The following is a 16,636-nucleotide window of genomic DNA, read 5'->3' as shown; positions in this document are numbered from 1 at the left end:
CTCTCCAGCAATTAAAATCTAAGACTAGGAACTATGAGATAAGAGTTCCATTCACAATTCTGCCAACAATCTAATCTACCGGTAAACTTGGGAAAATCCCTTCCATCCACCAACCTCCAATGCTGCCTGTCCTTTTGCTTGTTTCTCTTTGCTTAGCTGCAATGTAAGTTCTTCAGAGTAAGAACTGTTTCCTTACTAGAAGCTTACACTATGCCTCATGACACGACGCCTATCTTCCCAAAGGATCCCTCACCGTACAAACAACAGTCAGTAACCATGTCTCTGCCGCCTTTTTACAAGTGTAAAGAGCCAGTGCAATTCATGCAGCAACTCATAGGACAAGGGCAAGACAGACCAGCCAAAAATGTCCCCACAAAAAGAACCTGTCAAGGAGATGCCTCCTAAAGCTCAGTCACTACCCTTCAACACCCACGAGCCCCTCCTGTCAGGAATGAAAATCCCAGTTCTTTTTGCACTGCCTGGTTTTAGTCACACAAACTGAAGTCAGCTTGGCACTACAAATGCAAAGCTGCCCTGCAGCAAAGGATAATTCACAGTAGCATTATCTTCAATTCACTGGCTTACTGTTAATTTGGTATGAACAGGAGGGTGGGGGGAGTGTTAGCAAAGACAAAAATAAGCAGATGACAAATTTGCTTATTAACCACATTGAATACAAGAGGTATTAACAAAAATGTAAGGAGGGAGGGGGGGATGAAAAGCAGGATGTGAAAGAAGCAGGAGCTGGAACAGCATGGCTAATGTCAACCATGAAATGCAAACCCTGCTGGGACAATTTGAAAGACAGAAGAGGCAGGCTTTTTAACATTAACTATTTGATCTCTCTACTTCAGATGCATCTATCTAGTATCACATGAGGAACAGGATTTCCATTTACCCTATAGGTAGTTCTTACAAGCCGGAGACCTGAAACAGCGTTGAGAACAACAAATAAATTTACTCTGCACTGAGAACTTTTGTTACCTTCACTCAAAGTTGATCAGGACACACTGTGCAAGAGTCATCACAAAACGAGTAAGACACCGAAGAGCTCTTAACAGTGCTCCAGCTGCACATTCACACAGGCTCCAGGGACATTACTTAGTTTACCCTTATTTCAAACACTCAAAGCTCTTTGGAAGGCACATTCTGTACCATTTCAGGATTAGTTTCCAGTACCATTGAAGCCAGTGAGAATTTTTGCATAGACTGAAATAAGGAACTTGTCAAGCGTGTCTACAAGCATTGAACTTGCTCAACAATCTCTAATGACCAAGTATCCCCGCATTTCCCCATGACATCAGAAATCCAACCTCTCCCTTAAATTCAACAGTTTAACTAGCACCTCTGTTAGAAACAACATGGTTGGTCCAGAGATTTCTAAATATTCATGCCTTCTGCAGCACCCGTATCTTGCCATCACTTGCTACCACTGCGCAGCCTTCTTCCTAAGAGCAAAATGTAATTAGTGTCAGACACTTCTTTGCATATTCTTTTTCAAATAAAGAAAAGTTTGTCATGCATCCTTACTCCCTCCTCATCTCTGTACCAGGCAACTCTCTGGGGTCTACTAGTTTTGTCCCATTTACTGTACCTTTTTTCAATTTGGGTCTGTAACTAAAATAGGTCATAAATTACAATTGGAAATAAATATATTTAAAAAGCATCCCCAAAAAGTCTTGCAAACCCACTCTGTTAATCGTTCCATTCTTTCTGCATTGGAAAAACTGGCAAATTATTTTTATTTATTTATACAATTTTAAGAATTCAACCACAATAGTAAATTCAATGGAAAATATTACGTGGGTACAAATGGAACAATCATGGAAATTGGTCATTGCAAAGAACTTTTACTACAATGACTGCCAAAAAGCAATGAACAGGGAGTGGAGACAGAGTCTCTCTACAACTCAGCAAAATAAAAGGAAAGAGAAATCTGGTAAGACGCCATGCATTTGCTCTGTATACTTCTGTAAGTGCAAACTCTCAGTATTTATGCTAGTCTGCAGCAAGCTAGAGTTTTATTCTGATTTAAAAGTTTTAACAAATCAGAACTGAAACCCAAAAACAAAAGCTCCTATTTACAAGTTTCCTAGGCAGATAATTTTAAACGTTTTCAGGCTCCTCCAAAGGCACAACTCACGTACATAAATTAAGCCAGGCACAAGTTTAACTGGTTGTAATGCCAGGGACTAGATCACTTACTCAAGGTCAAATACAGAGTAGCTGGAAGAGGGAAAATTGAACTCAGACCTCAAATCCCAAACCAGTACCTCAACCCCCACAGTCATTCTTCTCTTCACATTTCAGAGGGAAGGCAGAGACAAGTCATTTAAATACTGCAGGTTTCAGATAGGATTTAACTAACAGAACTCTTATTTTGAGACAATTTTCAAATCTATCTGTTCCTCTTGAACTTTGTGTGATGAATTCTTGGTTTTAACAGCCTAACAGTTGTTAAAATAGTTCCCCATAGTAAGACAGCTGTTAACAAACAGCATTTGCACACTTACTAAGGATTTTCCAAATGCAACTACTTCCACACCTCAGAAATTAGAACTGCAAAGGCAGGTTAAAAATACAAAAATAAATAAATAAATAAAATCTGGACGCTCCCTTTTACGGCTGCTCCTCACAAATTGCTGAACAACTTCTATAGGATACTTCTTCCAAACGTAGAGATACCTTAAAAATACAATTATACAAACCCGGCAGCTTTCCAGAGCACTGGATGGACTCTATACCTTAGTCATTACAACTGAGACTGCAAGTTGCTGGGAAAATGCCATCCTTACAAGACTTGAGGGGCCTCAGTATCTTCCTCCCATATCACAGCCCTATCAAGTCAGCCATCAGTCATATTCCAATTAGTAACTAGCAGATTCACCTTCAGCACCACAGCCACATCCCCCATTCAAATCAGAAATTCTCATACTGTTAGGCACACATGGTTTTCACCAATTATATTATTGCCAAAGCCAAGAATTTCAATCCCCACTTCATCTGCTTGATAAAGAGCCAGAGTACTTTTCAAAAAGGAGATGTTATCTACTTCAGAGATGATGAAACAGGCAAAAGTAAACCCAACAGCAAATGAGGTATAGCAAGTCAATGGCGTAAGGCGAAGGGGTTCTTTTATTATCCTCAGGTGTTGCCCTCCAGTAACTGAGTGGAGTATATAATGTTTTCCATGCGTTGAATATCCTCTCAAATTATTTTCATACTTTTATCTTACCAAGGCCACTGAAATAACCAAAAACAATCATTATTCCCTCAGTTACTTACATTTCACATGGAAATAAGCCACAAGAGAATCACGGGACAACTATTTAGGCCGTTCCTTCCTCAAGCACTGTAAATTCCTCTGTATTTGCTCAGCAGCTTGTCTCAGCTGATTAAACTGTACAGCAGAAATTGGCAGACAAGCCTCCAGTAGTCTTCTCTGAGAACTGGGACCCCAAAACAGCATCAGCAAAATCACCAGTGACATCCTCCCCCATCCTCAACATGCTCATTAAACCATGAGTTGGTACTTAATTAATTTAGAAAACAGCATTGTAGTGGCAGGCCAATCCAAATGTCTTTTGCTAAAAGGCAAGCAGTAATCAGATGGAAAAGGCAGAGGCTGTGCATCAAAGCTTTTCCTGCACATACGATGTACACTTAAAATCTTAAGTCTGATGCTGAAACAGAGTTGAAGGCTAACAGAAGATCCAGAGAACTGTATGATCGTACCATATCCCCACTGCTCACTACCTCAACAGTGATACTCGTTGTGGAAGAACTCACCCATCCACATTAGCGGAGCTGACAGGAGAAAGCTGGCTCAAGCACAGACATATTTTTTCCTTAAGTCAGCACAACAAGAAGACTGTACTTCTGAAGCAGCGTTTTCAGGACCCAGCTCATTGATTTTTATTGATTCTAAAACTCAGCTCCAAAGAGCCAGCTGCATTGAACTAGCCACGACCAACCATTCTTCCCTTAAACATATACATTCTCAGTGTTCCATCCTCTCTCACCAGGCATTTTCTTCTTGCAAAGAAAAGCTTCCAAATCTAGGATCGTTTATATACTACAAGTATTTATACCCACACTCTAGGGTCTTAGAGCTCAGAGCGTCTCAAACTCTTTTCAGAAGTACTTGCAATCCCACAAAAGGGACCCTAAGGAAGCCATGCCATCCAAACAGTTTTTGGTATCCAGCAAAACCTGGACAAATATACTGGTCAGAAGAGTCTTTCCCAAAGTCCACCAGAATTAAATATTAACTATTTCTAGGTACCATTGAGAAGTTTGAATCAGGCCCCTATTGGGAACTATGAGCAAGACAAACAGTAAGGAACACCTGTGTAAGCACACCACTACATATGAATGGATTTGTTTCAGAGCTTTAAGTTAAATAATAAGCATTCAAGTGTTTGATTAAATTAGAGTTTAAAAGCTCTGCATGTCACCAGTTTCCACATGCTATATGAACTGATGCTTGGATACCACAGCAATGGGGCCTTAGGAAAAGCCCCTGCTCCCACCCTCTACCTGGCCACAGAGACATTTACTCAGAGTTCCATGAAGAAGATCACCTAGCTCCAAAAGACACAAATACTTCTGTTATTGCCAAAAGACAAACAACAGATGAAGCAGTTGCAGCGAAATGAACAGACTCCTGAATTACCAGATACCTTTGAAAGAAAGCCCCAAGATGACAAACCAGTTCACCTCCATGACCTCTGCTTATAAGGTGGAGATGTAAAAGGCTGGAAATTCTTTTTCAGCTCAGATGGGAGTGTATTTTCACTACATTATGTTCTCACACAAACACACATGTAGAGGATAAAGCAATCAGACCAAAACATCCTGCAAAAATAAAGATGGTTACAGATATCCTTTTCTTCCCTGTAGAAACAAGGATGACTTAAAAATGGCTTATGCATTTTCCTAAAACACTGTATTTCTGCTAGAAAAGACAGTTACCCATCCACAAATGGATGCAAGTTTCGGTCCAAGCGGTATCTTTCACCTCAAGTTTATTATCATGTTCGAGAAAACAAGCAAAATTTAGTATCTAAAAGGACCTTCTCAGGAGATCGCTGGATGCAGCTCTTAGATTTGCAGGTTTTCTGGAGAGCAGACATGAACGCTTCATTTTTTTTCTCCAGAAGAGGATCATCTCTCTGCCAATTTTTGGAGGGTGTGTAAGGAGAGGAATTTTCTTTTGCGTGTACTCTCAAAGTAAAAGAGGTCAGGAAAAAGTGGGAGCTGCCATGAACTCAGTGGAGAAAAAAAATATCAGATGTTACTATCCACAGATGCTGCTTCCTTGAGAATATCTCTTATGAATTTGCCTTTTTTAGGCACATTGATTTTTAGGCCAACTAAAATCACAATGAGAAAATATCTTCAAAAATACTTTAACTGGCTATTGATGGGCTACAGCTAACACAGTTCTGTACCACGTAGAAGATTTCAGCATGTTTGAAGCTAACCTAAGATACCTCTCTGTATCATGGCATTGTAGCATGCAGAAGTAAAGGCTTACAATTATAATCATGCTAACATAGAGCTGGTTCTTTTTCAGTTCTGCTTTTTCACATGGTCCATTGTATCAGGGGAAAAAACCCATACAACAACAATTCCAGAGAGTGCTTACCTGGTACCACTTCAAGCCAGTCTCCACAAGACTACTTTGGACAATACAGGTATATGCTTAGAGAACTGAAGATCAAGACAGACTGAGTGTGGTTCTATTGAGAAAGGACATTTTTACAACTTTCATATATTTTATTGTCAGCAACGTGCTCTTAAGCAGACATTTTGATTCAATTACTATTAGGCTTCCAACTGCAATAGTAGCTTTGTGAGCTAAACTAACAATGCAGACCAATTTAAAAGCAACATTGCCTGCATTCATTTCTAAATCTTTGAACAGAAGAAAAGTAAGGCAAAAAAAACCAAAAACCAAACCCACAAACCCTGTCTTGGAACTCTTGGATAAGCAAGGCAGGACTGCATTTCTGAATGCTTATGGTGAGACTTTCAGGAATGGTTTTCCTCTAACTTCACTGGAAGTAGAGTTAGACCTACCCTAAATGATTATGTAAAAACAACACATTTTTCTGGGACAAGAAAAACAGATGAGTTTAATCATCTGTCCAGATTCAGCACCCCAACCAAGTGAATAAAAGCAAGCACAGATTAAACAAACAGTAAAACTGATATTAGAGATTGTCAGGAATGCTTTACTGCTCCTCTTAATTTTCCCAATCCACCTACTCAGTGTATCTTGTCTGAAAACAGTGAGTTCTTGGGAACTGGGGTTGCATATACTACATCTTGCAAAATTCTTGACAAATTGCTGCGCTTAAACTGAATTTACATGTGTTTTCCTCATTAGCTACGTGTAGAGGGATTTCAAAATGGTGGCTACCGAAGCCTGCAGCACTCTGACATTTACTCAAGACTACCAGAGAAGAGGATTCTTTCGCAGATCACATGAGCATCCCTTGCAGGACTATCTTAATTACTGCCATGAAATAACGCAATCAGAGCACATAAAGTAATGTTTAGCAAAAAATGAGGCACCTGTTTTCTTATAGAGAAAAGATGTAATCCTGGATATCGTAAGTAATTAGCCATTAAACTGGATCAGAAAAGATTTCTGCTTAGTACAATGTAGTAGTTCACAGAATTCAGCTTTAGTAAACCACAGGGAAATCCTTATGCAAAAAGAATGCAAACAATGGAGCAAATAGAGAGTAACCACAAGGCACAAGCAAGCTTTTTAGAAAACTAACTATAGGACCAAGTAATATTAATCTGGCTCAATTCAGTGCCGTGTCCATTTTTATCAGCGGTCATTCACCTCATCTCCCTTACTCAGTACAGTCAAACTATCCAAAACATTCAAACAAAGGATCAGCAACAGCACAGCTTGCTCCTTATACAACAGGCTGAGTCCTGTCAGCGCAAGGGCAAAGCCACATTTCAAGGAACAAAGGATAAATTAAGTCTATCTGTAACAGCCAGTCACTGAAAGGACACTGTCATTTATTCAAGTTCTCTTTGGGTATTTCAGCATGTAGTGTTCAGCGCTGCTTTAGTTAGCGTAGATGTCAAAGCAAAAGAAATACTCAGAATTTACTCACACATCTCAGGGTAATCTAGTGGACGCAAAGGACAAATGCTGACTTTACCTCCAGTACTCACAAAATAGATGGTCAAGTCACACAGAAATGCCAAGCCATCTTCCTTTTCCCACACAGACTGAAAATAGGAATAAAACTCTTCTAGATACTGCCTTTACTCAGTAAGTTTAATACTTGTCCCTTGGTTTCCTCTCTCTCAATTTCTTTCCAAGTAAAATCCAGAGATCTCGGCATTTTAAGGAACCAAAAGGCTAGACAGAATAAACTGCAGTAATACATATGTAAAGAGTTGCATTGGATCAGTCAGCATCATTAATTGGAACAATCAGCTGATTCTATCGAATTTTTCCCTCCCATAATGTGAGGCACATTAACAGAGGTACGTACCTGCTAAGAAAGGGGATCAGGGTTTAATGTCTTTAAGGTACTTGATCTTATCTTAACTGATTTTATATAGGACTGGACTCCAACACTGCTGGAAGTTTCAAGGATAATGCTGCTCTTTTTTAGCTTACCATAAACACAGAAAAAAAAAGCGCCTCTGTGCTGTGCAAGTTTTAAGCAATTTTAAAATAAAAAGGCTTTCTCCTTTGCAAACACCAGCTGAAATCCCTAATTTATTTAACACAAAAGGAGGTGGAATAAAACTTCACCTTCCCTATTTCAAAGAGACTGTAAACACAGCTCACTGCTGTAATTGCAAGTAATCATCCTACACGTTTACCCTGGAGATGTTAAAATTGGACGAAGAAGCAATAAAGACAGTGGACTAGCTATTCAATCAACAGAAGCATTAACAGACTGGGCCCTTGCAAAGAAATTCTAATAGCAAATCAGATTCCTACCAATAACAAGGCACTCAGGATTGCAGTGGGGAGACAGACTGCAATATACAGCAAGTTACTTGAGGTCTAGTATATTCTCAAGGCAAACGTCAGCTGCATAAAGACATTGATGGATACCCTTTCCCCATGTCTATTTACAAGGAAAGAATGACAGTAACCCAGAAAAGAGAGTGACAGTTAGTCAGAACTTGGGGGGGGGGGGGGGGAAATCACCATTTAAAAGAATTTCACAGAGAGATGAAGGCAGAAAATCTACTGTTGATCGTATCAAGCACAACAACAACATATCTAACCAGCCAAATATGCAGGAACCCCAAATGCTGTGGAAAAAAGAGAGAAAGGAAGTAACTCAATTATCAAGACATCCAAATTGAAACATGTCATGATTCCTAAAGAAGATAAAGACCAGAAGAACAGGGAGAGAATTTTAGCAGTGGAACCGTATACAGAAAAATCACTCTCTGTGCTCCACAAACACCACCTTGTAAACCTTTCCACCTAACACTGTGGCACAACAGTTGGAATAAATGGTTGGTGCTCCTGAACGGTTTTCTGAAAGCACTAATCAGAGTGGTAATTGACCAGGTTGCACATAGTCATGGTAACACCTATCAGGCTGCATTTAAAGTTGAATCTCAAATGCAAGCATGAACAAGGCTATTTTCGAAAATGCCAGACTCGTGCTTGAAGGTAAGCAATTCAAGTGAAGGGAGCTTGCTGTACTAATCTTAAATATAGCATGGAGATCTTTACAGGCTTTAATACTGCATGTAAATTAATTCCTTAATTCAAAATTTTAATCTATTCCATTGCTATTTATGGTTGGTTTCAAAGCGCTGAATGTGGATCTCCTTCTGGTGCATCTGGATCTCTTCCTGGTTGCCTGTTCACTCTCCTGTGGCAGGCTAGAATGGTGATAATCTTTCAAAAATTATTATTAAATAAATTCCATTTAATTCAACCTATTTCACAGGCAAATTTTAATTAGAGATACAGCAAGCCCATAGATAAGTTGCTGAACTTGAATCATGTAGAGATGGTTAATGTTTCCAACAGCTGTACAGTCTCTGTGTGTATTCTTAAGCCAAAACAAGTCTACCTGAGCACTGGAAAAGAAGAAAAACAAAACTGTGCATACACTATGTGGAGGAGTTCATTAAATGAACAGTAGTAAACTTGTTTTTCTAACTTGTCCCACTGCAGATCACTAGCCACAGGAAGCAGACCAAACCTAATGTATCCCTTTAGCATGTTTTCATAGCATTAGCTTTTAATAAATATAACATACTCCACCCTCAGAACAGAGCAGTCCTCAGGTTCCAGCAGAAGAAGTGGTTGTTTTAAATACTTAGATTACATTACAGTTGGGACGCTAAAATAAGCAGTGACTTGTACTGTAGACAGCTATCAGAATCAGCTTGGCAAAATATGTATAAGCTAACCTAGTGTGGTTACAAAGTATGAGCTTTGAGGTCTATTAGGCTTATACATATCTTTATTATTTGTACTACAATAGTGCTTTCTGATGTCAGCAAACAGAAAAGCACCACAGTGATAGATTCTGTATAAACATAAGTAGTAAGATGCACAGTCTCCAAAAAGTTTATAAATTTCAGCAGAGAAAATGGGAAAAAGCTAGGAGAACTAAAGGCTATACTCGTTAGGCAAGTTGCTAACACAGGTCTCAATTCAGCACTAGACTCAGTACATCCAAGTACTTTGCTGAGTCCAAGCCTAAATCTGTGAGTGAATAAATTTTTGTTCTATTTCCCAAGTCTCAATTCAGAGCTTTAACTATGCAACTATACATTTTCTTCCACTGGGTAACAGTACTCCAACTTTCTGCAGGTATTAATGAAATTGCCCTTCCAGTCTTAAGAATTCTCCTTCTCCCTGAAAGTCTCCGTGTGGTCGCTGTTGATTCAGATACTCAAACCCAGGACCTGCTCTTAGTAATCTCTATTTTCAGAACATTATTCCAGATTTATTTGATTGAATCTAGCTGAAACTCGGCCTTCGCTTTTGAGCTCCTCCACCAAGAGCAGTCCAAGACTTCTGCAACATTTACAGCATTGAAGTGTGCAACAGACCATGCTGAGTGGAATGGAAGCTGGACAGAACCATGACAACCTACTGAACTGTAAAGTCAGAGCCACCATACTCAGTTTTATTAGCTGTCTCAAAGAACTAACAAAAATCCAAGCATCTTGTCAACTCAATCTACTTAATCACCTGTGGTGTTTTTGAGGAAAGCCTTCATTCTCCTTCCACTGCACTCACTGCAAGTTACACATTCAAACTAGTATTGTTCACGTGATGGAATAGTTCAGCTGGAAACTGGCTCAAAACTCAGGGCATTTCAGAGAAAGCCTCTCAGTGACTTCACCAGGCTTTGGATCAGTCCCAAACTGAGCTTCAGTGCTGCCGCATACCCTGCTATAGCCTCCCAAAGCAAAGCTGGCAGCAGCAGCAGAGGAGGGTCATGAATCTTAGCCATGGGCTGTAACATACCTTGCATTCATTTTCTTGGTCACCCATGCTTGTTTACATTACAGGCAACAGCTGTCCCAGCGTGACCTGAAGACAACTTTACTATTATGCAATCATTCTTTTCTAGCCTACAGACAGGCAAACCTAGCCAAAAAGGGTACAGGATTTAAAAAAAAAAAAAAAAAATCTTTAAAAGAAACCTGTTTCTTGCTCCATATGTTCAACCACACTTACTATCCAAAAGATATTTTCAGTAAATGTGCCATAGGCATTTGCAAAGATCTATATGGTAAATTCTGTGACTGCATTACCAGTTGAAGCCTCAACCCTTTTTAACCTTGTGTCCAAGTAAGCTGTTGTCTTTTTTGCAGTCTAACTGTATCTCAGATCTCTGAATATCTACTAATTGATGAAGCAGACTGAAATAATGGAGAAAACACAGAGGGTTAACACTGAAAGGACACAAATCTTCAGGAAACCTGCTGACATTAATTCTACCCTCATGGAACTACTCCCTTATTTGTCCCTCCTAAAAACACCCTGTTCCCTCAATAACACTGAGGGTAAAAGAGACAAAATGGGGAGGAAACAGAGATGCACATGGGAAAACAAGCACTCAGAGGGAGATTCTACACGGTTGCTTTGTAAAGATAATCTTGCTTATATTTCAAGGCTAAAAGTTATATGGCACACCTCTTCTTATCCACTCATCTACCTGCCCATCATTCAGGTCAGTAACGTGGACATTGTCTTGAATTCTGACTGCTCTCTAGACCCTCACATCCATCCTACACAGGTCTTGCAGTCTATGTAGTATTTCTGAAACTTTCCATTCATACAGCTAAAATAGTTGCCAGAGCTTTGATCATAGTTGTTACCTCAACATCCCTTTGCCTAGTTCTGATCCATACAGACTCACTGCATGGGTATCAATCTTTGTCACAGAGCTGCAAAGACCATTTTCCTAAACTGCTATTTTTAGCATGTCCCCTCTGCACATTAGTCTACCAGCTCCATATTTTCTAATGCAAATATGAATCACTTGCCTTCATGTTATTCTGTTTCAAAAAAGACAAACTCCTACCTGTAACTGACCTATATCAGCCTCTGTCACCTGCTTGTTCAGTTTTCAAACAAGTATGGAGGTAGGCATCCTTTCATGTTGCTCTTTAGTCTTGGGAGGATCTCCTTAAAAACACCAGCAAAAATACCTCATTAAAATCTTTGTTGCAATAACTACCAAAAAAACCACCAAAAACCCAACCCAAAACTATGCTTTTACTACTACATAGCGCAGCAGAGTCCACCTAAAAGGCAGAATCCTACCTGCAAGGCACTTTTGTCCAGTATGCTGCCTTATCCCTGAATAAGCACAGAAACAGTTTTCCAAGCACAGAACTCAGCCCAAAAACTTTCTCTTGAGTTTGGCTAGAACTCTGTGGCACCCAATCAAGAGAGAACAGGCAGAAATAAGGCTTCCATATTTTTTGTCCAATGTTCCTTTGCTTGCTGGATTTTTACAACAGCTTTCATAGCTCACATTTAATGAGCACAGAATTCTGCAAATATAACATGCAAATCAACTCTCTGGTTTTTAAATTATATATGTTCAGCATCCAAATGGCACTTTAAGCATCAATTGTCTAAGCCTCATTTATAAATAGGCAACTCCTCCTTTCATTTGTCCCCATGAAAAATATTTTGAGGGTGTTTTTTTTAATATCTTGTCTCTAAAAGCTTTCCCAATTATGAAATTATTCTGCATCTCCATAGCTACACATTTGTCAACTAAAACTACCATTTCTCAATTAGGACTCCTCTTAGGACAAGAGTGAAAAACCGAAATGGTACATTGCCTCCATGAGAACAGACAAAAAACAGTGCTTCTCATGCTTCTCTTCTATCAAAAATTGCCCCGTTCAGCTCATAATCCTGAACCAGATTCCTACTGCTTTAAATCATAATTGCTTGCTAGTTTTCAACACACTGAGTACCAAGAAAATAAATTTCTGCACAAGAAACAGCTGCACCTAAAAGTACAATTTAAAAGGAAGTTCTTTTGCTGATACCAAAGGAATGCCTAAAAAGCCACTCCTCAAAGTACTCCCTAAAGAAGTATAATCAAAAGAGTATTAGTTCACACAATGGAAAGAATGAGGAGTTGAACCTCACCCAGAAGGATGGCAGAATAGACATACTCTGGTGTTCAATGGATAAAGATTGCAGAGCCTAAGATTGGCTTGCTCTTCCTATCCTGCGGTATGAGACACCGTCAGCAGCTCCTGCCCCAGTGACATGTTGACTGAACAGAGCAAAGGAAGCCAGAACAATGCAGGACAGGGTATATTTATCAGTATGAGCTTTTGTACAGACCACGTAATTATGATGGTACAGTTCCTTCTCTGAATCTCTCCTGCTATAGTCATGTCACAGCAGAGCATGCTACTCTGACCAGAGATGAAAGAGCAGCGTGAAGTCTCAAAGGAGATTATTGTCCAGCAAAATTAAAACACATAACTTATGGGAATGCCTGGGATTACGTACATTTATAATTTTGTATTTCTGAAAGTTATTGATAGTGGTTTACAATACAAGGTCTGGAAATACCAAATATTTATGAACAGACAGATAGGAATTCCTCTTACAGGTTCTGTGACACAAATTCATTATGAATCACTGGGATCCAACACAGTTTATGCAGCTGTCAGAGTTTCAGTCATGACAGCCCAGGCATCACAAACTATAGCTTTATTTTTAGATGTATTCATTATTTGTAATTTTTTAATCATCAAAGAATCAACAAAATTGCATTATACATTATTGCAAGGACATGTGTGGCTTTAATCTTAGGATCAACAACTTCAGTGATCGGAAGTGACCTCTGAGCTCTTCCCCTGAGAGGAAAGACACAGTCACTGTAAGCAACTAAGCAAGCTGATGACACAGCTCCTTATCTATAAAACACATATCACAAATGCCACCTTTTCTAAATTTCATTGCTAGTGGATATTATCACATTAACGAGTCTGATCCTGTAATGTCCCTGCTTAATTTCTCACCAACTAGAATAAAAATAGAAGCTACAAACCACTTCCAAGGGTTGAGTGTTAAAGTCAGGACACAGTTAGACATCCTGCATCTTAAAAACAATAGCATCTCTACAGATGGAGTCAGTAGGAAAGCCTGCGCTTTCAGAATAAAGACAGGTTCATCCTATCAAGAGTTAGTGCAGAAGTCACCCTTGAGAATGAAATGGCACAGGTAAAAGTGTTTTTATGTCAAAGGAACACTGCCAGGAAAATCATGATGGAACTGTCTTCTGCACCTTCCAAGAAGCGAAGCTGAAAGCAGGCTGGTAACTCAGCACAGGTACACAAAACACTTAACTGCTTAATTTCATAACACAGCTTCACATGGCTCTATGTACCAAACTCAACTCCATCCCAATCCTTAGCAACTCTGTCTTTCACAGCTGGAAACAATTCAACACATCCACTGTTTCTGAACACAATTATTTATTACATTATTGCAGGATCCAGGAAAGGCTGTGCCTTAATTACAACAACATGTGTGGTATTGCGAAGTCAGTTCCCGATCACTGGCTTCTCAAGGAGGCTCCGCTTCTCCAGGAAAACATTTGCTTTCCTAACACAAGAAGTACTTTTCACTCCACATTGGGATTTACAAACTGCCCTGCCAAGCGGCAGTCACCATGCCAAATCATAGCTCCGCACAGCCACTGAGCAGCACTGTGAAGAACAGAAGACTAGAACTGCAGAACACTACATTTAAAACCAGAATGTTCCTGTAGTTTAAGCCCAAGTACCACTTACAGAACACACAGAAAAGAATTTCTTTGGAAGACCATTTTCAGGCACATAAAGTAGAAATTAGATGCACAATGTTGTTATGGTTAGTGGCAAATGCATCTATAATTACCTATTCACAACAAGAATTAAAAGAGCCAGTCTGAAAACAGGATGATGAAAAAAAGCTCATATTTACTATTACACTTGCTAAGACAGCCAAGATTCATACAAGTTTTCCTCTAATTCCTTATTTTTTGCAACTATTCAGGATTGAGAGGAACAAAAAATTGGTTGACAAACAAAACAAAAGGAAACAAAAATCTGATTGACAAGAGTCCCTTATCTATAGAGTTACTTCTAGCTGTCTCAAGACAATGGATTGCCACCCTAATGCATTCAGTAGTTATATTTGAGGCTATTGTTTAAATAAGGGAGACAGAATATACAGGTCCTAATCCTCATCATCCACTTGCAGCCCTTCATCTTCCATCATCTCCATTTCTAAGACAATGCAAGAAGAATAGACAATTTTTACTCATTTTGAGACTAACAAGAGAATCTACCGTAGGGTTTACATTACTAATTCTATTACCTGCTCAGAGATCAAGAACATCCCAAATGTGTTAGAGATCTTCCTAGTACGTTCAACGTGCCTCAGCACAGTTTATGTTTTCTGTAGCAGCGGGAACAAATGCTGGCTCAACAAACCCAACATCCTTTATTGAGGTTGCACCACAAAAACTTAGAGCTTGAATTTATACGACAACTGCAGGGTATGTGTCCCTGTCGCTTGAGGGTGAAGGAGAAAAATTTATGAATAGACAATTTCAAAGACCTTATTTTGAAAACAAACAGTTTGTATAGTTGTTTCCCAAAAAAATGTTTTCACAATCCAGAAAAACAAGAAGTTAATACATGAACACTCCTTCACTAACAAGCCAATACTAACAACTTGCCACATAAGAAATACATGTCAACAAACAATATCCACATTCCACCATGGATAAAAAACCAATTAACATTAAAGGCTTCAGGTCTCATGGATAAGAAGGAGGCTACACAATACGTAAAGGGATGCTTGGGATGATATATTTCACCAAAGATAAAATTTCCACCTCAATCATGGTCTTATTTTAGTCAGGTATGTATTAGTTTCTAACAAACCTGCTCTCTTTTTTTACTGGCAAGGCATTTAAATACGTAAAATTGTGTTGCCAGTGACAGATGTGAGTACAAAGAGAAGCGATTTGCTACAAAAGGATTAATACATTTTGAAAGCTACTGTCTAGCAAACTGTCAAACCCATTTTTATTGGTTTATTTTATTACGGCTGTAAATAAGCCTGGTGGCACGCAACCCACATTTGTGAGGAGAGACTAGGACGACGTCAAATACGTCCTAACTCCAGTCAGAAATCTGGCCCACACGATCACAAAGGTCTTTTGAAAGTCTGGCCCTTGTCTTCTCCCGCACTTGTAGTAAGCGGAATGCATTAGCCATGGCGAGCAGGGAGCACGCCCTTTGAAGAACGTTTCGACCACCGACCATTTGACACCCGCCGTCTGACCAGCGGCGTGTGAACGCCGATCCAGAACAACAACCCGATTTTCAGACTGACATTTCTGCCCTTGCACAAGGCTTCACCTTTCAACACATCTGCTGCCTGACTCTCCTCGGCTCTTCAGAAATCCCCGCCCTGGTGAAGCGCTCCTGCCACAACCTCGCCCCGGCACGGTGACAGCTACGGCCGGCGGCTGCCAGTCACCCCCTGCCCGGCGTCAGGCTCCGGCCCGGCCGGGAGCGAAAGGGCGGGTGGGGAGCGGCCGAGAGCGCCCGGCCCGGTCATCGCTCGGCGCGCCGGGGGGAGTTACTGAAGGACCAACCGAGAGGCCCCCCCGCTTCGGGGGAGGGGGGGAATCCGGCCGGGGCTGTCAGCTCCCGGGGCAGGCGCCGGGCTGGCAGGCCGCAGGGGTCCCGCCGGCGGGGTGAGGGCGGAGACGGCAGCAACGCCGACCCCTGCGCCCGGCAGGAGCCGGGCCGGCCGAGCTGGGCCGGGCCGGGCCGGGCCGAGCCGCCATGTTAGCAGCGGCGGCGGCGGCACTCGCGGCTTCCCTCGGGTGCCGGTGGCTACCGCCGGGGCCTAGCGCCGAGCGGGCGCCGCAGTGTGCGGCGTGGGGCGACGGGTAGGGCCGCACCCGGCGGCGGGCCCGGGCCTCGCAGCCGAGCGCCCCGGCCCGGCTCGGCCCGCACACAGACCGGGGGCTGCAGCCGGAGCCCCCGGGCAGGCGGCGCCCGCCGCCGCCGCCAGCGAAGCAGGTGTCTCCCGCTCGGGGCCGAGGGAGGCTTA

The 16,636-nt window shown here is 41.1% G+C and overlaps 1 protein-coding gene across 3 annotated transcripts in view; it reads right to left on the bottom strand.

Moving 5' to 3' along the window:
* The window catches only part of DVL1 (dishevelled segment polarity protein 1), a 96,987-nt gene that overhangs the window by 79,719 nt on the left and 632 nt on the right, over positions 1-16,636 (bottom strand). The window lies entirely within an intron of this gene.

This window comes from Balearica regulorum, chromosome 21 (assembly GCF_011004875.1).
Source record: "Balearica regulorum gibbericeps isolate bBalReg1 chromosome 21, bBalReg1.pri, whole genome shotgun sequence".
Classification (NCBI taxonomy): domain Eukaryota; kingdom Metazoa; phylum Chordata; class Aves; order Gruiformes; family Gruidae; genus Balearica; species Balearica regulorum.
The sequence above is the reverse complement of the archived record's forward strand: the minus strand, read 5'-3'. Positions and strand labels throughout refer to the sequence as shown.